At 38.4% G+C, this 26,740-nt stretch overlaps 1 long non-coding RNA gene and 1 other non-coding gene across 2 annotated transcripts; one reads left to right on the top strand and one right to left on the bottom strand.

Moving 5' to 3' along the window:
* Nucleotides 1–11,499: 11,499 nt before the first annotated feature.
* Nucleotides 11,500–11,713, top strand: LOC114805031 (small nucleolar RNA U3). Its single transcript, XR_003753132.1, has one exon. It is a non-coding gene; the product is annotated as a small nucleolar RNA U3 (small nucleolar RNA).
* A 9,381-nt stretch (nt 11,714–21,094) lies between these two features.
* Nucleotides 21,095–24,866, bottom strand: LOC128923152 (uncharacterized). Its single transcript, XR_008472191.1, has 5 exons — nt 22,358–24,866; nt 22,258–22,287; nt 21,723–22,150; nt 21,461–21,655; nt 21,095–21,401 (listed from the first exon to the last, which is right to left on the bottom strand). It is a non-coding gene; the product is annotated as an uncharacterized LOC128923152 (long non-coding RNA).
* Nucleotides 24,867–26,740: the final 1,874 nt, after the last annotated feature.

The raw sequence follows: 26,740 nt of genomic DNA, 5'->3' as shown, positions 1-26,740 counted from the left end.
AACAAGCGAGAGAGAGAGAGAGAGAGAGAGAGAGTGAATGAGAGTAAAGCAGAGAACTTAAAGCACTTGCCATGCTTATGCTATTTGAGTAATTCTTGTTTTTGTAGAGCAATGTTTAAATTTTTGGTTGGTGACATATTCACATGTGTACGTACAAACATATTCACATGTGTACGCACATGTATGATTGTATGCTTGTGCATTATTGGTTGGTGACATATTCACATGTGTACGCACATGAATGATTGTATGCTTGCGCATTATTTTTGAAGTTATACTTTTGGTTGGTGACACATTCACAAGTGTACGTATAAACATATTCACATGTGTACGCGAAAGGCGAAATCCTCCTTGAACTAATGAGAGCGCAAAAAGGAAGTGTTAATGATTACAAGGAAGAAATAAGCAAAGTTCTTGGCAATAAGGCGGAAATAAAAGTCTTAACAAACGAGAAAGTAGTAGAAATTCGTGACTTAGATGAAGTTACCACAAAGGAAGATATAGCTCAAGCTATCTGTTCGCACTTCGAACAATTTAAATTCGTTGGAGATTCGATTAAAACCATAAGGAGAGCGTATGCAGGAACACAAACCGCAGTGTTACGTCTTCCTGAACGAGAAGCAAGATATCTCTTAGACGCAGGCAAAATTAAAATTGGATGGGTTGTCTGCAGAATCCGGGAAAGATCGAATCTTAGAAAATGTTTTAGATGCCTGGAATATGGCAACGTGGCGAGCAGGTGCACTAATCCAGAAGACCGAAGTGAATATTGCATTAAAAGTGGTGAAAAAGGGTATTTCGACAAAAATGTCCAGTGTACCTAGCAGCATGTAAGGATGGAAAATGAAATTTCTTCAGATTAACCTTAACCATTGTGAAGCAGCCCAAGAACTGCTAAAACAAACGGTATGTGAAAAGAAAATAGACGTCGTAATATTTTCAGAGCAATATAAAAGTCTAAATGCAGGAACATGGTTTTCTGATTGCACTGAAAAAGTTGCAGTTTGGGTCTGCGCCGACAAAACGGTACAAGAGAGACCTCTTGTTGATAAATCGTTCTACGTAAGAGTAAAGGTTTGTGGTGTTCACATCTATAGATGTTACTTGCCACCTAGTTTATCGATGGTAGAGTATGAGAAGACTCTTGACGACCTAGTTAGGGATGCTCAAACAACAACACCGAATGTAATTGCAGGTGACTTCAATGCCTGGGCAATAGAATGGGGAAGTAGGTCCACAAATAAACGTGGACATGCTTTGTGAAAAGCATTCTCTATACTTGACGTGGTACTGCTGAACACAGGAACCAAAAACACATTTGGAAAGAATGGATATGGCTCCATAATTGATATATCGTTTGTCAGTAGGTCATTAGCAGGGAAGACAAAGTGGCAGATATGTGAATTATACACTCATAGTGACCATCAAGCCATAATGATAGATATTGACACATATAATAAATGGAAAGGAAGATGTGTGAGGGCGAATAAGTCTCAAACTAGAGGTTGGAAAGACGAGACCATGGAGGAAGATCTGTTTACGTTTATGCTGGACGCAGAAATGAACAACGCAAATGACGCGAACGAACAGGCAAAACAATTGATTGATTATGTTAGCAAAGCTTGCGATGCTGACATGATCAGGAAAAAGTGCAACGTCCGCCGAAAGCCAGTATATTGGTGGAATCGTGAAATCGCAGATCTGAGAAGCAGCTGCCATAAAGCCAGGCGGAAATTTGAAAGAAATAGAAATGCTGTAGAAAATGTGCTTCTACGAGAAATTTTCAAAAAAAAACGAAAAGAATTAAAAATTGCGATCAGAAATAGTAAATCTGCATGCTTTAAAGAACTCTGTGACAAGGCGGAAGAAAACCCATGGGGTGGAGCCTATAAAGCAGTAATGACTAAAGTAAGGGGTAATAAAGGACAAATGCCGACTTGCCCTATACTACTAAAAGAAGTAGTGAAAACTTTGTTCCCAACACAAGAGGCGCAATCAGAGGAAGTCGTATCCAATATTAGCTTAGAGACCCCTTTTATTATACCGATCGATGACGTCGAGGTGGTGCAAGCAGCTGAACGCTTCGGAAATGCAAAAGCTCCTGGCTTAGATGGCATTCCTAATAGGGCCCTAAAAATTGCGGTAAAATACAAAACTAAATATTTTGTGAATGTACTCAATAAATGTCTGTGGGATGGTATTTTTCCCAAAATATGGAAAAAACAGCGTTTGGTGCTTTTAAGAAAACCAAATAAACCGCCAGGTGAACCAAGCTCTTACAGGCCTCTACGTATGATCGATACTACTGGTAAAATTTTCGAGCGAATAATTTGTGATCGGGTAGAAAAACACCTTGAAGAAGTGGAAGGGTTGTCAGAAAACCAATACGGGTTTCGCAGGAGACGCTCGACAATTGACGCGATCAAAAAACTTACAGAGGTTGCAGACAAAGACATAGAGGGCACTAGGTGTATACTGCGCAGTCGTTACATTCGACGTGAAAAATGCTTTCAATTCTGCATGTTGGACCCACATACTTCAAAGACTACAGGCTCTTAAAACGCCAACGTATCTGCTACGCATCATTAAAAGTTATTTATCGGATAGAGTCCTGCTGTACAATACGGACGAAGGAGTCAAGCGATACAAAGTGACCGGTGGAGTACCACAAGGATCTGTCTTGGGCCCACTCCTGTGGAATATCCTGTATGCTGGAATCCTTCGCCTTCCAACACCAAAAGAAATACAAATCATCGGATTTGCAGACGATATTGCAGTGGCAATTGTTGCAAAAGAACTACATCAAATTGAATACATATGCAGCAGTGTTACTCGGAGAATAAAGAACTGGCTAACAGCAGTGAAATTGCAACTGGCTGCACAAAAAACAGAAGCAGTGTTAATAACTAGTAGAAAGAAGACAGAAGTAATTACACTTAACATAGACGGGTATAACATTACGACACAGACATCATTGAAATATTTAGGCATACTGATAGATTCGAGACTAAATTTTAAGACAAATATTGAGAAAGCCTGTGAAAAAGCTGCGCGAGTGAACATGGCCTTAACCCGAATAATGGCTAACATTGGTGGACCTAGTCAAAATAGAAGACTACTATTGGCAAAAGTTACGATATCAATAGTAATGTACGCGGCACCGGTATGGGCAAACGCCCTTATGCAGAAAACATATGTCAAGCCGATTAAATCTCTATTCCGGCTTAGTGCACTCAGAGTTGCAAGCGCTTTCCGCACAGTATCTCACGAAGCCGCAGCAGTCATATCTGGCATAATGCCACCCGATATAATGAATCAGGAGCTGAAAAGAAATTACGAGAAAAGTAAACAGTATGGAAGACCTCTAACCAATAAAGAGCGTGAAGAAGAAAGACACAAGAGTATACACGAGTGGCAAATACAGTGGGACACAGCGTCCAAAGGACGATGGACGCACAGGTTGATAAAAAATATTGAAACCTGCTTTATTAGAAAGCATGGCGACGTTGATTTTTACTTGACGCAGTTCCTAAGCGGGCATGGCTGTTTTAGGTAATATCTCTATAAATACGGACACGACGATGCAGAAATGTGTACATCCTGCGGAAGCGAAAGAGAAGATGCTGAACATATATTTTTTCAATGCCCAAAATATGAGGCAGAGAGAGTGAATTTAGAGCACGAAATCTCGGAGAAATTAACTCCTGAAAATATAGTAGTACACATGCTGCAGTCAAAGAACGTGTGGCATTACGTAAAACAATGGGTCGCAAACGTAATGGTAGAACAAAGAAGATTAGAGCGAATACGCTATAGCGTGACAAGTAGTCATATTTAAAATGTAATCCCCTTAGAAGTACTAGCCAATAGGAATTGCTTGCCCTGTGAAGTAATACCTAACGGTAGTCCCGCAGGTCAAATATCATAGCTATGAACGGAGATGTTTTTTTTTAGTGGGTTAAAGTCTCACACTACTGTTGATGGGGCAACAGTGTCTTTCGATGATTTTTTCCATCTCTCACAAAAAAAAAACATGTGTACGCACACACATCGCGGCGCACTGGGAGTCCCTCGAAGTGTCGACAGCAAATTCTCTGCTGACGGGATGGAGAGGGTGATGTGAGCTTGCTCTGCCGAGGTGTTAGCCGCGATGTATATGTAACCAGCCCCGCAGAGGACACCGGCTGCGGAAGTGGACCCCTTTAAACGTGTACCAGAACTAGGCAGGGTTAAGAGTCTTAGCATTGACAAGCCGATACGAGCGAGGTCTTCACCTCCAGTTCTGTGTGACACCACGTCCCAAACAAAGTCTGGACAACCTAATGGAGACTGCATGTCTGAATTAGGGGAGGAAATCAAGATGCTGGTTGATGCGATGCGCCCACCTCAGCGTTCTATCAATAACAACATGAGAGATATTCTCAGTTTAATAGTAAAGCTGTACTCAAGTGCTCAGGAGGAGCGCTTAGTAAACAAAGATATGAAACGTAACATCCTTTTGATACCAGCGACTGCAGAAACGACGCCAAAGATGCCCCGCGAAGAAAAGCAAGTGAAGCGTAATACACCGCCCAGGAAGAATAAAACTACTCATAGGGAAGTGTTGAACATGACTGCGTTGAAGACTGATGTCGGCCCAGACAAGGAACCAAAGAGCAATAGCTCCGTGGAAAACAAAGCCAAAGGAAAGATGAAGGTTAAGAAAAATAAGGATAATTGGATTGCTGTCAAAAGTAAACCATTAAGGAAGATTACGCATAAACCCACACCGCGACCTGATGCTATAATCATAGAGCGAACAGGCAATATGTCTTTTAGCGACATTTTAAGGGTAGCCAAGAAAGATGATACCTTACAAAAGCGAAAATGTGGCAAGGATCAGGAAAACGGTCAAAGACTTAAAGACGCACAGATGAAGAACACTGGTGAGTTCAAGACCGACATAGGCAAAGTATTAGGAGAACAAGCACAGATTAGAGCATTAACCCATGAAGTGATGGTGGAAATACGGGATCTTGACGAAATCACAACCAAAGAGGTCATTGCCGAAGCTATCCAAAGTCAGATAAAGGAGCTGAAGCATTACGATAAGGACTCGATCAAAAACATCAGATCGGCGTACCTTGGAACGCAAACAGCAACAATAAGCTTACCCGCGCGTGAGGCAGGAATACTGCTAGAGGCACGTAAGATAAAAATAGGTTGGGTGGTGTGTAGAGTAAGGACGAAGCAAATTCTGAGAAGGTGCTTTAGGTGTCTCGAATACGGACATTTTGCGAAAGCGTGCAGCAACACGGACGATAGGAGCAAGTGCTGTGTGAAATGTGGAGAAACCGGACATTTTGCGAAGACATGTACCAAAAAACCTCATGTAGCGTATGCAAGAAAAATGGAAGACAGAACACCGATCATCAGATAGGTAGTACGAAATGTCCCATTTATCAGGAAGCGTGTAAAAGCAATACAAAATAAGGGTAATACAACTTAACCAGAATCACTGCGAAACTGCTCAAGAGCTGCTTAGGCAGACTGTATATGAACAGAAGGTAGACGTAGCTATAATTAGTGAGCAACACAAAAACATGAGTGATACGACATGGGTCTCCGACAATACAAGCAAAGCTGCCATATGGGCGTGTGGAGGGAAATCACTACAAGAAAAGTCGCTATTAGGTAAATCATTTTTCACTCGGGCGAAAATCAGTGGAATTAACTTTTACAGCTGTTATATCCCACCAAGCGTACCTCAAGGTGACTTTGAAAAAACCCTGGACGAAATTGTGAGGGAAGTTCAAACTACTGCAATGAACGTGGTGGCAGGAGATTTTAATGCGTGGGCGATGGAGTGGGGTAGTATCTGCACAAACAGACGTGAAGATGCCCTCCTCAAGGCGTTTTCGGTGCTTGACACTGTACTGCTGAACACTTTCGAGAAGAACGGTCGTGGCTCAGTGATCGATATCACGTTCGTCAGTAACTCTCTGGTGCGGTCAACCAGTTAGCAGGTGTGTGATCTTTACACGCACAGTGACCATCTGGCCATTATGCGTGAAGTCGGATTACAAAAACAAACTCGAAAGAGTGCGACTACTAAACGCGTACAAACGAAGTGTTGGAAAGTTGAAACCCTAGATGAAGATCTATTCAAGCTTTCACTAGATGATGAGCTGATATGTGCAAACGATATACACCGGCAGGCTGAGTTTTTGGTTAAACACGTTAGCAAAACATGCGATGCCTCTATGTGTAGGAGGAAGAATAGCGCCTATAGAAAACCCGTATACTGTTGGAATAAAGAAATTGAAACTCTAAGAAGTGAATGCCACAAAGCGAGGAGAAAGTACCAAAGGAATTGGATGTATGGATCAAAGGAGTACTGTGCAATAGTCATTTTTGATGTTCGAAACGCCTTTAACTCGGCATATTGGCCTCATATTATAGACGCCTTAGAACGTAAGGCAACACCGGAGTATTTAGTTAGGATTGTCGCCAGTTACCTCTCGGATCGAGTGTTATTATACGACACCGAAGAAGGACCCAGTATAGTAACAGGAGGAGTGTCGCAGGGTTCAGTACTAGGGCCACTTCTGTGGAATGTATTGTATGACGGGGTGTTGCGTCTCCCACTACCGAGGGAGGTAAATATCATTGGATACGGTTATGATATCGCAGTAACCGTAGTAGCGAAAGATCTTGTCGAAATAGAGAATATATAAAACTATACAGCAGTAAAAATCAAAGACTGGCTTACATCAACAAAGCTGCAGCTTGCTGGTCACAAAACTGAGGCGGTGCTGATCACCAGCAGAAAAAAGGTGGAAAATATTACTCTTAACATCGACGGCTATAGCATTACGACACAACCGGCGCTGAAGTACCTAGATGTACTAATAGACGCGAGAATTAGCTACAAGAGGCACATTGACAAAGTTTGCGAGAAAGCAGCACGGATAACGGCAGCCTTGGCGAGGATAATGGCCAACATTGGCGGTCCAAGCCAAAATAGGAGAGCACTATTGGCCAGGGTGAGCCAATCTATCATAATGTATGCGGCACCCATATGGGGACCAGCCCTACAGCATAAGACGTATACAAAGAAAGCGAAATCAGTAGTTCGACTCAGTGCCATTAGGGTTGCTTGTGCCTTTCGCACGGTATCCCATGAAGCTGCCGGGGTCATAGCTGGCATCATACCGCCAGACATTATGGCTATGGAACTCGAGAGAGTATACAATAGGGCAAAAGCGTTAGCGTCTAACAGTTGAAGAGCGGAAGGAGGAGAGACAACGAATGGCAGCGACGATGGAACGCAGCAACGACTGGGAGGTGGACACACAGGTTGATCAGAAGCTTGCACATGTGGATAGAGAGAGAGCATGGAGAAACTGACTTCTCCCTGACTCAGTTTCTGACGGGTCACGGATGTTTCAGAGAGTATTGGTCATGATGACGGAACGAATTGTTCTTTTTGCGGCAATAGCGAGGAGAACGCGCTACACGTATTCTTTTCCTGTCCAAAATATGAATGTGAAAGAGTGGAATTAGCGAAAATTACATCGGATAGAGCGACGCCGGATAATATCGTGCTGCACATGATTAAATCGAATATGGTATGGGATAGAGTAAGAGCGATAGTCCTCCAAGAGCTCAGAAGGAAAGAGTGGCAACGCCGCGAATGTAGAAGAATAAACGAAGAGTAGGCAGCGTGCGTGCATGTGTGAAGAGCCTAATGGCTAAGCCTCATGATGAAATGCCTAACGGCGGTTCCGTGGGGCGTTTATGTACAAGCGAAGACTGCGAAGTTAAGGGTTTAGTACGTAGGCGTATTGATCTGCAAGTCCGTATGGGCGTGGGCCCGAATGAGGTGCATCTCTAGCAGACAATACGAATCGTGCATAAAAATGACGGTATCTTTCCCCCTTCCCCATTCCCCCTTCGAAACAAAAAAAAACACAAAAACACGTGTACGCAGATGTATAATGGTATGCTTGCGCATTATTTTTGAAGTTATACTTTTGGTTGGTGACATATTCACATGTGTACTTATTAACATATTCACATGTGTCTGCAGAATCCGGGAAAGATCGAATCTAAGAAAATGTTTTAGATGCCTGGAATATGGCCACGTGGCGAGCAGGTGCACTAATCCAGAAGACCGAAGTGAATGTTGTATTAAATGTGGTGAAAAAGGGTATTTTGCCAAAACTTGTACTAAAGAACCGTTTTGTGTATCTTGCAAAATCGCTGGAAGGGCGGTTTGTGAAAAGAAGATAGACGTCGTAATAATTTCACAGCAATATAAAAGTCTAAATGCAGGAACATGGTTTTCTGATTGCACTGAAAAAGTTGCAGTTTGGGTCTGCGCCGACAAAACGGTACAAGAGAGACCTCTTGTTGATAAATCGTTCTACGTAAGAGTAAAGGTTTGTGGTGTTCACATCTATAGTTGTTACTTGCCACCTAGTTTATCGATGGTAGAGTATGAGAAGACTCTTGACGACCTAGTTAGGGATGCTCAAACAACAACACCGAATGTAATTGCAGGTGACTTCAATGCTTGGGCAATAGAATGGGGAAGTAGGACCAAAAACACATTTGAAAAGAATGGATATGGCTCCATAATTGATATATCGTTTGTCAGTAGGTCATTAGCAGGGAAGACAAAGTGGCAGATATGTGAACTATACACTCATAGTGACCATCAAGCCATAATGATAGATATTGACACATATAATAAAAGGAAAGGGAGATGTGTGCGGGCGAATAAGTCTCAAACTAGAGGTTGGAAAGACGAGACCATGGAGGAAGATCTGTTTACGTTTATGTTGGACGCAGAAATGAACAACGCAAATGACGCGAACGAACAGGCAAAACAATTGATTGATTATGTTAGCAAAGCTTGCGATGCTGCCATGATCAGGAAAAAGTGCAACGTCCGCCGAAAGCCAGTATATTGGTGGAATCGTGAAATCGCAGATCTGAGAACCAGCTGCCATAAAACCAGGCGGAAATTTCAAAGAAATAGAAATGCTGTGGAAAATGAGCTTCTACGAGAAATTTTCAAAAAAAAAACGAAAAGAATTTAAAATTGCGATCAGAAATAGTAAATCTGCATGCTTTAAAGAACTCTGTGACAAGGCGGAAGAAAACCCATGGGGTGGAGCTTATAAAGCAGTAATGACTAAAGTAAGGGGTAATAAAGGACAAATGCCGACTTGCCCTATACTATTAAAAGAAGTAGTGGAAACTTTGTTCCCAACATAAGAGGCGCAATCAGAGGAAGTCGTATCCAATATTAGCTTAGATACCCCTTTTTTATACCGATCGATGACGTCGAGGTGGTGCAAGCAGTTGAACGCTTCGGAAATGCAAAAGCTCCTGGCTTAGATGGCATTCCTAATAGGGCCCTAAAAATTGCGGTAAAATACAAAACTAAATATTTTGTGAAAGTACTCAATAAATGTCTGTGGGATGGTATTTTTCCCAAAATATGGAAAAAGCAGCGTTTGGTGCTTTTAACAAAACTAAATAAACCGCCATGTGAACCAAGCTATTACAGGCCACTATGTATGATCGATACTACTGGTAAAATTTTCGAGCGAATAATTTGTGATCGGGTAGAAAAACACCTTGAAGAAGTGGAAGGTCAGAAAACCAATACGGGTTTCGCAGGAGACACTCGACAATTGACGCGATCAAAAAACTTACAGAGATTGCAGACAAAGCCATAGAGGGCACAAGGTGGATGTACGGATCCAAGGAATACTGCGCAGTCGTTACATTAGACGTAAAAAATGCTTTCAATTCTGCATGTTGGACCCACATACTTCAAAGACTACAGGCTCTTAAAACGCCAACGTATCTGCTACGCATCATTAAAAGTTATTTATCGGATAGAGTCCTGCTGTACAATACGGACGAAGGAGTCAAGCGATACAAAGTGACCGGTGGAGTACCACAAGGATCTGTCTTGGGCCCACTCCTGTAGAATATCCTGTATGATGGAATCCTTCGCCTTCCAACACCAAAAGAAATACAAATCATCGGATATGCAGACGATATTGCAGTGACAATTGTTGCAAAAGACCTACATCAAATTGAATACATATGCAGCAGTGTTACTCGGAGAATAAAGAACTGGCTAACAGCAGTGAAGTTGCAACTGGCTGCACTAAAAACAGAAGCAGTGTTAATAACTAGTAGAAAGAAGACAGAAGTAATTACACTTAACATAGACGGGTATAACATTACGACACAGACATCATTGAAATATTTAGGCATACTGATAGATTCGAGACTAAATTTTAAGACAAATATTGAGAAAGCCTGTGAAAAAGCTGCGCGAGTGAACATGGCCTTAACCCGAATAATGGCTAACATTGGTGGACCTAGTCAAAATAGAAGACTACTATTGGCAAAAGTTACGATATCAATAGTAAAGTACGCGGCACCGGTATGGGCAAACGCCCTTATGCAGAAAACATATGTCAAGCCGATTAAATCTCTATTCCGGCTTAGTGCACTCAGAGTTGCAAGCGCTTTGAGCACAGTATCCCACGAAGCCGCAGCCGTCATATCTGGCATAATGCCACCCGAAATAATGGCTCAGAAGCTGAAAAGAAATTACGAGAAAAGTAAACAGTGGAAGACCTCTAACAATTAAAGAGCGTGAAGAAGAAAGACGCAAGAGTATAAAGGAGTGGCAAATACAGTGGGACACAGCGTCCAAAGGACGATGGACGCACAGGTTGATAAGAAATATTGAAACCTGGTTTAATAGAAAGCATGGCGACGTTGATTTTTATTTGACGCAGTTCCTAAGCGGGCATGGCTGTTTTAGGGAATATCTCTATAAATACGGACACGACGATGCAGAAATGTGTACATCGTGCGGAAGCGAAAGAGAAGATGCTGAACATATATTTTTTCAATGCACAGGCAGAGAGAGTGAATTTAGAGCAATACGGACACGACGATGCAGAAATGTGTACATCGTGCGGAAGCGAAAGAGAAGATGCTGAACATATATTTTTTCAATGCTCAGGCAGAGAGAGTGAATTTAGAGCACGAAATCTCGGAGAAATTAACTCCAGAAAATATAGTAGTACACATGCTGCAGTCGAAAAACGTTTAGAGCGAATACGCTATAGCGTGACAAGTAGTCATAATTAGAATGTAATCCCCTTAGAAGTACTAGCCAATAGGCCTTGCTTGCCCTGTGAAGTAATACCTAACGGTAGTCCCGCAGGGCAAATATCAAAGCTATGAACGGAGATGTTTTTTTTAGTGTGTTAAAGTGTTGCCCTATCAACAGTGTCTTTCGATGATTTTTTCCATCTCTCACAAAAAAAAAAAAAAAAAAAGAAAAAAACATGTGTACGCATGTGTGATTATATGCTTGCGCATTATTTTTCTTTCGTTTCTGTTTCATTTCTGCGAATTCTCAACTAGTTTATGTGACTTTTGGTTGAAATACTCTCCGTTGGCCGCTGAAAAGTTAAGACTATACTTCACAGGATCATTTCTGTAGTCACTCTTCATTTACTTTCTTTGCAAATCGAAAGTATTAGCACCCGCGATGAGGAGGTATATCGTGTTATCTGACAGCGTGAGGTTTATGAACTTCATTTCTAATTTTGTCTTGTGGGATATTAGAAATGATGTTTATTCGATGATCGCTCGGTTACAACGGATAAAACGACTTCTGAGTGGTAATTTTAATGAATAAATTTCAAGGTTTTATACAAATTTTAATGTATAAAAATCCAGTGTCCGTGTGTATGTTCCGAATGAACTCAAAAACGAGTCAACTGATATTCTTGAAAGTTGGCATATACATGTAATTTGGTCCAACTTAGATGATAGGATAGTTATTATTCAAATTAATCGTCTCCACAATCAATAATTAACATTTTGTTTTACTTCTAATTTGCAGTTACATACATACTTATGTAAATATAATATAAAAATGAATTGCTGTTCGTTAGTCTCGCAAAAAGTCGAGAACGGCCAAACCGATCCGATTTTAGTCTTGAAATATTGGTGGAAAGCCAGGAAAAGATTAGAGAGTGAGTAAATATGGAAAAATCGCGAGGAAGATAATAATAAGAGAATTTTATTCGAGTTGACAAGAAAAATATAAAAAGAGAAAACAAAAAAATAATATTTTGAAGGTTGTCATTGTTGCTTTGTTAAAATATTTTTGTTATTTTGCAATTGTATAAGCTTGTGTCGATAGCCCAAAACAATTTGTAACAAATAAGGAAAGGCTAAGTTCGGGTACAACCGAATATTTTATACTCTCGCAATTTATTGATGTAATTTTATTAAGATAACACACAATTTGACCTATATATTCGGCCACGATTCTGTTAGTAGGTGATTTACGCCAGACTCTTCCAATTATTGGTAGTGTCTCAGTTGACACCTCGATGATGAATAAATGATAAATGACTGATTGAATGACCTATATTGGTGGTAAAAAAAAAAAACAAATATATCGATGATCTTAATGCGACAATTTAGAATTTCGGTCCATGATACTTGACACAGCTACAAACCAGGATGACGTAGTCAATTATCCCAAACTATTTAAAATTGCCTGTACTATTACCATCAATTTGCAATTAAAAGTAGTGTGAGTTGTCATCATGCTGCGTAACATCGACCTCGAGTAATCAATATCGTCGCCGAAGCCAAGATTGGACCAACTTAATTTAATGTATACCTTAGCCACAACAACGTGTGGCCGGGTCTGCTGTAATTATATATAATAATGCAGTCAATAAGTACAGTAGGGCAATTCACAATCTGGTGCAAATGGTGTTGCATATTTGCAATTGCAAATTCGCTGTACATTTTGTTAGTGTAAAAGAACAATATGCCTCGCTCATTTGCAATTGCAAATATGCAAGAATGCAAAATGAACCCTAGCGATAATCATAATAGTAAAAAATTGAATTTAATTTCCATTTATTTATCACTAAATTCATCGATGAGAGATATAAAATAGTTCATCGGTAAAGCTTTATTACCGTTGTCAACTGCAGGTTCGCAAGCTTTTGCAGATATTATCGGAGAACCAGTAGAGTATAGCGAATAATCGGTACCCCTTGCGGGAGATTTCAATGTAAATTTGTCATTGCCAGAAGTTGAACCATTACTGGCATTCCTCAGAGAGAAATTTTCATTAGAAATGATCAATGGAAGAAATTATCCTACGACAAAAGGGGGTACGACTATTGATGCGGTATTCGCGAAAAATATAGACAAAATATATGTAAGGCATTTCATATCGTATTTTAGTTATCATAATCCAATTGTAAATATTATAGATACCAATCCGTCAGAACCCAGAAATGATAATTGATTTGGACTTTGCTTTGTAAAATGTGCATAATAAATTTATAAAATGTGAATTTGGTATTTTGGATGGCCTTGTGATTTGTTAATATTTACAGCGAAAGCAAGACGAATCTGTAATTGAAATCATTTAAACTGAAACGGCATATCGGTTGGGATCATCGGGGTAATCGGAATGATAACTTCCTCAGCTTCGAACTTTCCTTTGAGTATAATCGCGTAGATCACATTGTTCAACAATTTTCTTACCACCAAACACGTTCCGTTGAATGATTTTGGTTGGTTTAAGTTTCGAAGCATTATTACTACGGAGCCAACCTAAATTGTGCGGTGGTCAGCCAAGCACATCCAAGGAGTTTAAAAATTCAATTGGATTTAGTAATGCAACTATCATGTTTGATGTTAGCTTAAGTTTCTTCATATAATGCTATAAATTCGATGATTTGAGGCTAACTTCGAAAATCGGAGAATATATTACCAATGGTCAGTAATTGCTCAGAGATATCTTCATCAGCTCTATCGCTATGCGCTCGACTGCGTATATTTCGAGCATGCGCTTTTGAATGCGTTGACAGCTGTGTACAAGGTGATACCCATGTACACTTTTTATTTGCGAGTTTGAAAACGAACTAAATAACATGCTTTTTATAAGCTGTGTACATAGAATACGTTGAGCAACACCAAAAGCTCCGACAGGATCAGAAAGGACCTCTCCGAGCCGTTCGATACCAAACGAGGTTTCAGACAAAGTGACTCGCTCTCGTGTGACTTCTTTAACGTGATGCTGGAAAAATATAGTTCGAGCCGCAGAGCTAAACAGAGACTGTACAATTTTTTATAAGAGTGTACAGCTACTGGCGTACGCCGATGATATCGATATCATTGGAAACAACACCCGCGCCGTTAGTTCTGCTTTTTCCCGCCTGGATAGGGAAGCGAAGCGAATGGGTCTAGTGGTGAACGAGGACAAGACAAAATATCTCCTGTCATCAAACAAACAGTCAGCGCATTCGCGTCTCGGCTCCCACCCCTGTTTACAGTCATACCTTTGAAATTGTAGATAATTTCGTATACCTAGGCACCAGCATCAACACCGATAATAATGTCAGCCTTGAAATTCAACGCAGAATCTCTCTTGCCAACAGGTGCTACTATGGACTGAGTAGGCAATTGAAAAGTAAAGTTCGAGAGAAAGGTTTTGCAGAAGATGTATGGTCCCTAAAACATTGGCAACGGCGAATACCGCAGACGATGGAACGATGACCTGTACGATTTATACGACGACATAGACATAATCCAGCGAATAAAAAGACAGCGGCTTCGCTGGCTAGGTCATGTTGCTCGAATGGACGAAAGTGCTCCAGCTCTGAAAGTGTTCGAAGCAGTACCCGCTGGTGGAAGCCGAGGAAGAGGGAGGCCTCCACTCCGATGGAAAGACCAGGTGGAGAAGGACCTGTCTTCACTTGGTATTACAAATTGGCAGCAAAATGCCAAAAGGAGAGATGCGTGGCGCGATGTTGTGGACTCGGCTATAACCGCGTAAACGGTGTCTACGCCCTCAAGAAGAAGAAGAAGTACATAGAATACCTCGAATTAAGCAACGGAAGGAAAATTTAAACTGCCTATCTTATTTATTCAAACCCCATCATCCCTTGTATTTCAAAATTACTTTAAATATTTGATAAATATATTATTAATAATAAATTACACTGTCCAACAGCATTTTTGGAACAGAATAGCGACCCTATAATTCTGAAAGGGTATGTTGAGTAGATCATTTTTGTAGAACAAACTTATGGTCCAGCACGTCTAAGTTTTTTTTTACAGTGGGTCAAAGTTTTCATTTTTTGGTCGAAGGGAGCATTATACTATATGAAAAAAATGTTGTAAGTTAATGTCTGAGAGAATTCTTATGGTCAAAGTTGTATTGTGGAATTGTATGAGGATTATTTTTGTGGAAGATTTTAACCCTCTAACTGGTTTCTTTATGGGTCAATTTGACCCTTTTTTCGAGAAAATCAAACAATATCCTTTAAAAACGGACATTTAAGGATTAAAATATTCTACGAAAATGTTTGGCGGAAAATTTCAGTGGGGGTCACCAAAGACACCATTGTTGTAAATAAAACTCTTTACGATTGATAAATAAATTAAAATTTTGTTTTAATAGTGGTTTATTATAGTATGTACATATTTTTTTTTTTGCTTCAGCAGTAGTAGGACAATGGATTAAAGATTAAACTTAATATGCTTTCCTGTATTTAGCTTGACGTGAATGTTTCGATGTGACAAGGTTTCTGTACAAGCCCCATACGTATTCAGCAAGCATTACAGTTTGGGATTTCCCTTTGAATATTTCTTCCAATACCTTTATATCCTGATGAAACCTTTCATCATGTTCATCTGAAACCGCTCCAAGGTATTCTTTAAAAAATTGAGATGAGAGTGCAGAAAATGCAGCTTCAGTGACATCTTAACGCCAATATTGTTACAACCGATTAGCATGCTTTCAATATTTTCTGCATAGTTTTGTGCTTATCTTTTGGGACAAGAGATTCATGGATTACATTTAAGTCACCAATAATATTTTCTTAACGTTCTTCGAAATATTTAATATGATAATGGCTGCTGGTAGCACGTGAATCCCATTTACAAAGAAAGCACGTATATATTTTGTGTATCCTGTTTGCATTCCAGTCAATATTGCAATCATTTTGAAGTCTGCGCATACTTTCCATTTATATTTATAGTATTCAATTTTATTTAAGAGATTTGAAATATTTGCGTATGTTTCCTCCTTTTTTGTGGAATACGCAACCGGTATTGATGGATGCTGATTTCCATTGTGCAGTAAAACTGCTTTTAAGCTGTGTTTTGAACTATCTATAAATAGTCGCCAAGCGGAAGAGTCCAATGGAAGCTTTAGATATTTTAGAACCTCTTCAATACTGCAACAAATATACAAGTTCTTCTGGTTTTTTAAAATAACTTTCCAAATCGGCGTGTCTTTTGCTTGGCGATGTAACTTTTACATCGGCTTTTATCAAATTCCTGTTTTTCAATCTGGAACATAATATTTCAGCTTTCTCTTTTGTTAGTCCTAAATCTCATACAAGATCTTCAAAATAAGCTTGGTCTATCAAATTAGGACATATGTTTAAACCACCAGGATGCAAGTAACTTATATCTGATATGTTTTCAACCGCCGATGTTATTTCTGTATTACCGTTTGTCATATTGGCCGAAAATGTATGTGTAGGCGGTTGAGGCACCGGAACACCTTCACAGCGCACTTCTGGTAAAATAACATTATTTGTTGCTTCGTATGCGTAGTGCCTTTGGCTTCTACCAAATTTGTAATTTACGCAGAAATAGCATGAATCTGATATTCAGGTTCAATCCATATAATAGGCGCAGAAAATGGCAGCGCCTTAGTACCGCATTGGTACCAGGTCAAAAGACCAGAATCCGCCATGCTTATTTAAGCTTTAATTGTTCTTTTTTATATTAATTTTAGTAAAAATCACACCCGATATGTACTGCTTAGTAAGTCAATTATGCTTAATTGTATCACACCCGATTTGTAAGTCACAGCTGACTAGACGCGAGAACTCAGTGTTTGGCCCGGCCGAACATGACGACGTTTTCACCTACTTTGTATATGTTGGCGTGTAATTTTGCCAATTAATCGTAAAGAGCTTTATTTACAACAATGGTGTCTTTGGTGACCCCCACTGAAATTTTCCGCCAAACATTTTCGTAGAATATTTTAATCCTTAAATGTCCTTTTTTAAAGGATATTTTTTGATTTTCTCGAAAAAAGGGTCAAATTGACCCATAAAAAAACCAGTTAGAGGGTTAAGATCTTCCACAAAAATAATCCTCATACAATTCCACAATACAACTTTGACCATAAGAATTCTCTCAGACATTAACTTACAACATTTTTTTCATATAGTATAATGCTCCCTTCGACCAAAAAATGAAAACTTTGACCCACTGTAAAAAAAAACTCAGACGTGCTGGACCATAAGTTTGTTCTACAAAAATGATCTACTCAACATACCCTTTCAGAATTATAGGTGTTCCATTCAAAAAGTCTTCATTTGTTGGACAGTGTTATTACACATCGAACGTTTTTTTACAAGTTTCACAGAAAAAGCTTTTGCTTGTTGTTGTTGTTGTCGCAGGGTACATGCTATGTTGTTGTAAACCTTGATCTATTCCTGAGCGAATGAAGTCAGTTTGGCTAGAATAGCTAGAAATATGGCGGAGATATAAGCAAATGAATTGAAGACTTGCAGTAGTCAAAAGTATTTATACACAAAAAACGTCCGATGTGTAAATAATTTTGACTACCTCTGTATATTATATTTCACAAAATACTTATATAGTCGCGAAGAAAACGAGCTTAAATAATTAAAACACAATACGGTATGTTACATAATGTTGGTTGCTATTCTTAAGAATGTGAAGGTTGCAGCGCATGAAAGTTGAAAATTTTCTTCGAATCCGAGCTCGTTTCGGAGCGTTGGTTGGGAAAACATGCGAAAGCTATGTAGTTCATCTAATAAGAACATGCCCTGCAAGACCAGTAGAGTTACTTATAACCAATTTATTCTGGTGTATTGGTTACCAGTAAAAAAAAGCTTGTATTATTTTATAAGTCTCTCTTGTTCTAGCAGCATGAAAAAAGTTACCATTTCTCCTCTTTTTACGGCTTGCAGAGAACGTTAAATATAGAGAAGGTTCATGGTGTGCCGATTGTCAAAGTGGTCCTCTTTTCGCAGGGGTACTCGCCAAGATGAGCGTGTTTCACCACAGAAAATTATTAGCGTGTTTCACCACAGGTTTAACATCAGCGCCAGGGATAAAGGGATGTCCAACTTATTCCAGCGTGAGAGCGCCTCAAAATAAGCGTTTTTTATAACAATTTGCATTATTGCCAGACCAGACAAAATACAAATTTTTGGGCATTTAAATTAAAATACCCAACATTTATTACGGTTAAAAAAAATTGTATACTGAATTTTTAATATAAAAATTACATATTTAAATTTCTTTTAGCGATATTAAGGTACGTTAAAATTGCTTGTTTTCGAACTTTCAGTAATAAATAAGGAAAATGATCACTTGTCAACGGACAATTGATAATTTTTTTTACAATTTTCCATGAAAAATTAATTTCCCTATGCTGCATATCATAAAAAATTTCTTTACCCTCTTTTAAATTTCGCGCTTACATTTATATTTATTGTTTTAAGCTCTTATAAGTAATCTTGCACGGCGTTCAAAAATGTCTCTGTCGTATAATTTTTTTTAGCAACATTTCAATATGGCCGTTCCAGTTTCCCAATTGCGAAACGTCAAAACCTACTGATTCCAGTCAACTGTCAAAGATTGGTAGGTTTTGACGTTTGTCCGTGCGCTCTCACTTCCAATGAAAATAGAGTTGGACATCTCTTTATCTCTGATCAGCGCACTCGAAAATAGCAGAATTGAGCGGTTTCAGTGTTAAATGAGAAAAATTGTGTTAATTTGAATGTTAATAACTGTACGCTTACAGATTCGCTTATATACAGTGCGCAAACGACTCGGTATATAATTTCATTTACATTTAATATCAAAATACATACGTATATATGCAAAACTTTATGATTTATTCCAAAAAATGCTTTGAAGTATATAATGATAACGGGTGATTTTTTTGAGGTTAGGATTTTCATGCATTAGTATTTGACAGATCACGTGGGATTTCAGACATGGTGTCAAAGAGAAAGATGCTCAGTATGCTTTGACATTTCATCATGAATAGACTTACTAACGAGCAACGCTTGCAAATCATTGAATTTTATTACCAAAATCAGTGTTCGGTTCGAAATGTGTTTATCGACAAATTTTGTTCAGCGATGAGGCTCATTTCTGGTTGAATGGCTACGTAAATAAGCAAAATTGCCGCATTTGGGGTGAAGAGCAACCAGAAGCCGTTCAAGAACTGCCCATGCATCCCGAATGCACTGTTTGGTGTGGTTTGTACGCTGGTGGAATCATTGGACCGTATTTTTTCAAAGATGCTGTTGGACGCAACGTTACGGTGAATGGCGATCGCTATCGTTCGATGCTAACAAACTTTTTGTTGCCAAAAATGGAAGAACTGAACTTGGTTGACATGTGGTTTCAACAAGATGGCGCCACATGCCACACAGCTCGCGATTCTATGGCCATTTTGAGGGAAAACTTCGGAGAACAATTCATCTCAAGAAATGGACCCGTAAGTTGGCCACCAAGATCATGCGATTTAACGCCTTTAGACTATTTTTTGTGGGGCTACGTCAAGTCTAAAGTCTACAGAAATAAGCCAGCAACTATTCCAGCTTTGGAAGACAACATTTCCGAAGAAATTCGGGCTATTCCGGCCGAAATGCTCGAAAAAGTTGCCCAAAATTGGACTTTCCGAATGGACCACCTAAGACGCAGCCGCGGTCAACATTTAAATGAAATTATCTTCAAAAAGTAAATGTCATGAACCAATCTAACGTTTCAAATAAAGAACCGATGAGATTTTGCAAATTTTATGCGTTTTTTTTTTTTAAAAAGTTATCAAGCTCTTAAAAATTCACCCTTTATATGCATATGTAACAATGTGTGCATATGACCTTCACTGATAAGTGATAACGAGACAATACGAATTTTGGAAGATGTCCATACATATGCATCTACATATGTATGTATGTACGTAAGCGCTTTTGTATATATCTAGGTATACACATGTATGTATATACAAGTCTCATATAATGAAATATGTAGTTAATTTTAGTATTGTAAGAAATGCGTTTAATATAAAAATAAAAACATTTTTTATGAAAGTAGGTATATTATTTTAAAACATTACATTCATATGTCGGTCCGTTTAAACATGCCGACAAATATGCCTCTGAAATCACATAATTTATTTGAATTGAATAAATTTTGCAAGCAGTCATAAATAAATTTCATATTAGCACATAAGATTGCATATAAATGTATCAATATATAAGCAAACGGGCTAACATTCCGATATAATAGAAATGTAAATCTCTGAGCATATTTTTCATTTAATGCTCAGCAATGTTAACGTGACGCTGTTAAAATTTCTCCTTCCGAGCTGGCTGAGGTGAAACACGCTCATCGTGTTTTGTTAGATTTTGACAATTCACACGCTGGTCCGCAATTGGACCTTCTCTATATTACACGTTCTCTGCGGCTTGTCGGTGTGATTATCTTGCTCGCTCTCTCTCATAGATTTTGGTGCCAACCCTGCATATGTCTTTCTACTCAAATTTTTCTATTGTTTTGGAAAAGCATGTCACTCTGTGTAGTTTTAGCAGAGCCCTCTGTAGTAGTTTTTTATTTAATCGGCCATCTATCAGTGAAGGTTGTTCGATTTATCGTTTTCAGGTCACCCCTTAGTCACAGGAAGTAAATGCATTGGTCATTTGTTGGGTCAACGTCTCGTGACTTAAATTTGGTGCAATGGTCTCCATGGTTTCAATCTATAGGTCACCTACTTTTTCGTTTAAAAATGAAAAAAATTAAATTGTTGTTTTAATTTTATTTATTTAATTGTATAAGGTATTTACATTTATAAATTAGTATTGTATTTTACATTTTTAATAATTATAATAGATTAATTTTTAAATATTAGCATTTCAGTAATAAGTTAACTTTCATTTTTACACACGTTTTTGCGGCTATCATTTAAATATTGACAAAATTTACAATTTCTCAAAAGTTTTAAGTATTGATTTTTTGTGTTGTGCAATACAAATGAATTCAAAATTTATAAATTAACAATCATAATATTGAAAATGATAAATTGTAAGTTCAGCTTAATAATTCTTTCATAGTCAAATCAGAAGCAGGATAAACAACTTCTGCGCCTCAATAATGTTTTTTCGAGCTCTGTTACAATGTTAACTACCCATTGTGTAGACCCAAGATAACCATAGGAAAACTGTTTAGCGAAAGTCTGATGTTATTTGTTTTATATCATCCGATGCCTGAAAAATATGTATAGCTGGTTAATAATAATTAAAATATCTATATTTGTAGAACAAACTTTGTTATTTGCCGGTTGCATTGTGCGATTTTGACTTTAATTCTGAATTTGAATATGTATTAAATGTTGCTGCTGCTGCACGTGTTGTTGTCTGAGTAGTGATTACTTGCTGGTTGAAGACATACACATGGTACACTATTTGCCGATTATCCACCATTATTTGTTTATTATAAGCATGGGAAGTATTAATACCAACTTTGTTAAATAATGAGAATATCAAAATTATTGTTTTGTTTTAGTTTTGCAATTAAATTCATTTCACCTGTTGTTGTTGTATATTTTGTATGTACTTCTGGTGCACGATTTTTGTTACTTTCTGGCACAAAGGACTACGTGTGCTTCTTCCATCATACGGCGAACTCTAGTTTGAATTTGATGAGCGATTGCCGTGGTATGTGTTGAAGAACTGCTGGTAGGATTCCCCGCACCCATACCAAGTATAGCTACCTTCCTATATGGAAGTAATACTTTATCTCCGCTTTGTTGTTTCGAATTTTGTATATTGTTATCACCATAAGCATCCATTACGTTGTTATTATTGCAATGTTGGTGTATATTGATGCAATATAATCTGCTTCTATGAGTCCTCTGCCTGGAGTCGCTATTGTTGTACTATCGTTGTGTCACTATTAAAAGTCTAAGGTGGTATCCAGCTTAAGCTTAAGTTTTTCTTCCGAAGTTTGCAAACATCTGAAAAGAGTAATAAAAAGATAAAAGTAAGCTTTATATGAAAGTATATTCGAACATAATATTTTATGTTATAGTATATACTTATGGGTTGGATATTATCAACTCACCCATCTGCCTCCAGTGGCATAATCCTTGTTCTGCTTTGTTAAATAATGAGAATATCAAAATTATTGTTTTGTTTTAGTTTTGCAATTAAATTCATTTCACCTGTTGTTGTTGTATATTTTGTATGTACTTCTGGTGCACGATTTTTGTTACTTTCTGGCACAAAGGACTACGTGTGCTTCTTCCATCATACGGCGAACTCTAGTTTGAATTTGATGAGCGATTGCCGTGGTATGTGTTGAAGAATTGCTGGTAGGATTCCCCGCACCCATACCAAGTATAGCTACCTTCCTATATGGAAGTAATACTTTATCTCCGCTTTGTTGTTTCGAATTTTGTATATTGTTATCACCATAAGCATCCATTACGTTGTTATTATTGCAATGTTGGTGTATATTGATGCAATATAATCTGCTTCTATGAGTCCTCTGCCTGGAGTCGCTATTGTTGTACTATCGTTGTGTCACTATTAAAAGAGCGAAAACATATAAAGAGCTATAACTAAGCCATAAATAAAGCTATTGAAGTAAAATTTGGTATGAAGGATCCCACTATGAAGGGGCATATGTGGATGTAATTTTTGTTTGGAAAGTGGGCGTAGTTACACACGCTACTAAGGTTTTTGTACATATCTCGTCGCTTCTTTTAGGCTCTTCTTTATACATTCCAAAAATGGATAAAATCGGATTAAAACCACGCCCACCTCCCATACAAAGGTTATATTTAAAACTACTAAAAATGCTTTAATTCACTAAGGAAAAGCACCAGAAACCTTAAATTTCATTACAAAGATGTTACAGAAGGGCTGAACTCAAATTGGTATACACATGTTGAAATGGATCAAAAACCATATTTCCGAAATTACTCGACCAATATCAATGAAACTTGGTTTGTAATATTTTCCTTACAACCCAATGATATGTTCTGAAAATAGGCCAAATCGGTTCACAACCACGCCTACTTCCTATATACTGGAACTTTGAAGTCGACCTGAATAGTTTACTTTACTGGTGAAGATATCGGAACAGAACTTCGCATAAATACTGCATTTATAGTGTGGCATCGTCCTTCTCGAAACCGCCGAAATTGGGCCATATATCTTTAAGGCCCCATATATCGAACATGAGGACTTCGGTGCTTCTAACCTAATATTATTGTTTTCAACTTTCAATGGACTTTATACCATATATATAATGAATATGTGGGTACAAATGTGTATTTTATAATATTAAATAAATAAATTGCGAGAGTATAAAATGTTCGGTCAAAAACGAACTTAGCCCTTCCTTACTTTTTGATTTTGAAAATTTGAAGCACCGAGGTCCTCATATTCATATAGGTTAGGTTAGGTTAGGTTATTCTGGTATGCTAAAAAGCCACACATAGACCATTTTTGGTCCTTTGCGATACCAGATGGTGTGCCGTCACTTAGTTAATGAGAAGTAATCATCCTTTAGGATGCCTGCGCTTGTTGCGAATTTCAAAAGGCCTGGTGGCTTCACCAATGAAATCTCTTCCAGATTAACGTAAGGTGTTGCCCACAAATGCTGAAGCCGTTTTCTTGATAATGCAGGACATTCACCAGTGGCGAACGCAGGAAAAAAATTTGGGGGGGGTTTTAGGTAAAAAGACAATGTTTCATTATTTTATTCACAAATTGAAGTCTAATCTTCTTTTATTTTGGCCCATAACATTTAAAATCTCTTCCTCCGTCACGTCTATATCTCTATGGATATTCAAGAGAGCCATTCCGTCCAGGCGTGCTTCTCCAGTTTTATTTCTTAAATATGTTTTAAGCCTGCGAAGTGAGGAAAACGAGCGTTCACTTGAAGCGACAGATATAGGAATTGTTGCTCCAATCTTTAAAAAACGATGCACTGTTTTGAAAATTTTTGCATCGCAACAATTCAACGCGTCTAAAAAAGTTTTGGATCTCTTTGTTTGATTTAACCAGTTCCTGAAAATATATTCAAAATTTTAGTTAGAAAATATAATCTGAAGAAAAGATTTTTAACATTTTCCACATTCTAAATTCAGCAACGAAATCATCGGGATCTTCTACATCAGCGGACCACTGCTTTTCTAAAATACGAACAGTCTCCGGCATCTCAATAACGTCAAGGTTTATGCATTTATTTGACAAAATGTTTTCAATTTTGGAAAGCAGCTCTCGATGTTTTAAAAATCGTTCATTGATTTGGTATTTTTTGGATCTAAAAACGGTATATAAATTGATCTACGGTAATATTCTTCCGGTTCGCTTTCGAATGCAAAAATATAAGGAAAATGCAAAAACGGCACAAAAACAAAACACACGTACGCACATAATTCATTTGTTCTATTCTCATTCACGCTCTAATAATTAGTGACAAGTGTTGCCGCAAGCTAAAAAAATTAAGTATATGTTGCCAAGCAAAAAAAGTATCAAAAGCACAACCGTTGTTTTAAAAATTTTCATTTGAAAAACAAATAATAAGTAAAGTTGTGTATCTAATTCAGACCAGTTTTTTCTGGTTGTTTTTATTAAAAATGTAGACATTTTAGTTAAGGCACTCAAGTATTTTTTTGCAATTAGCATAATTTTTTTTTAATTTAAATTTATTTCACAACAGTTTGCTCATGGAACGAAAACTGAAAGGCATAATAAATTAGTTTTTATTTTTCCTGTATTATGATTAACAATAAACTCTAAAAAAAATAATAGAAACCTTATTGGTGACTTTTCAGTTCAGAACTAATTTTCAAAAGAAGTCCATTTTCGACTCACAATTCCTCTTAAATCTAAAAAAAATCCAGTTCAGCAGCCTGGAATGGCCTACATTCCCACAACTTTTTAATACTATCCAGATACAATAGGTTTGTTTTTAGTTTAACATTTTCATAGTTTCAAAAAATTAAATTCTATCAGCAGAAAAGTATCAAAATAGGCCGTTTGTGAACAAAAAAGTATCAAATCACAAAATTTAAAAAAAAAATATCAAAAAAGATACAATTGTACTAATGTATTCATTTATTTTACATATTCATACATCGTCGGCAGAAAGATTGCTTTGAAAACAACAAATTATAATTTTTCAAATGACTATGTAGAATTAAATTCTATTATTTAAAAATTCAATTACTTTGTGGGGGGGGGGGGGGTTTAACACCCCAAAACCCCCCCCTGCGTTCGCCCCTGACATTCACAGAAGAGGTGCTCCATTGTTTCTCTGGTGTCTTGCTCTTGACATTTCCTGCAATCCTCGCGATCTATCAGCCCCATCTTGTAGGCGTGCGCCGCCACAAGACAGCGACCAGTGAGTATGCCGACCATATTCCTACATTTGTCTATATCGAGCGCCAAAAGAAATTTACTGTACTTCTTATCTACCGCCTTGCACATAACTTGCGGTTTTGCATCCCGGTATATTCTTCCTGTATGCAGGTGCTATGCCCTTACGCCAGCCATCTCTTTCTAGGTTTACTTTGAACCTTCCTTCCCATTTGAAAAATGGGGTCAGGTAGTCGGTGTCCGCCAAACTGCCATTACCCACTGAGCTATGCCCGAAGGTTCTATACATAAATTCTCCTGCTGCCAAAAGTGGCCCCGCCGATTTTGCCGCGCTGTTTTCATCGAAGAAATCTATAGGTAGCAGGTTTAGTATTATTTCAAGAGCAGCTGTTGGGGTGGTTCTTAGTGCTCCCGTTATGCAAATAGCCGCAAGCCGCTGAACCCTTTCCATTGGCTTCGATACGTTGATTTCCGTGCGCCTGTCCACCACACTAGAGCACCGTAGAGCAGAATCGGTCTTACCACTGCTGTGTAGCACCAGTGCATAAGAGAGGGAGAAAGCCCCAGGGAGTACCCAGCATTTGCCTGCACGCATATAAAGCATTGCTGGCCTTTCTTACTTTCTCTTCTACATTGTACTTCCACAGCAGTTTGCTGTCCAAGACTACCCCCAGGTACTTGGTACGGTCCTTGAGAGGGAGTTCTATCCCATTTAGCGAGGGGTGTCTCCATGTGGGAATTTTGTACTTCCTCGTAAAAACAAGAGAGTCAGTTTTCTCCGCATTCAACCCCAAGCCTCCGTGAGTTGCCCAGTTCAGTACAGTACTAAGAGTGGTTGTCATGATGTTGCTAATAGTGTGTAGACACCTGCCCGTTATTAAGATGGCAATGTCGTCCGCATATGCTTCTATCTTAGGGACTTTGCCGTCCAACTTCCTTAATAGTTTATTCACAACTAATGTCCATAGGAGCGGAGATAACACCCCACCTTGTGGGGTACCTCTGCGGACCTCCTTGGTCATACTGGCATCATTCCATTCTGCTATTATCCTTCTTGAAGTCAAGAGGCTTTTGACCCACCGTTGTATTGCAGTCCCAACGCCTATTGACTCGATACTGTTCAGAATGACTTCCGTTGACACGTTGTTAAAAGCTCCGGAGATGTCCAGGAAAGCTCCGGGGGCATATTCCTTATATTCCAAGGCTTTTTCGAT

The sequence above is a fragment of the Zeugodacus cucurbitae genome, chromosome X, assembly GCF_028554725.1.
Source record: "Zeugodacus cucurbitae isolate PBARC_wt_2022May chromosome X, idZeuCucr1.2, whole genome shotgun sequence".
Lineage (NCBI taxonomy): Eukaryota > Metazoa > Arthropoda > Insecta > Diptera > Tephritidae > Zeugodacus > Zeugodacus cucurbitae.
This window is presented reverse-complemented; position numbering and strand designations above follow the sequence as displayed.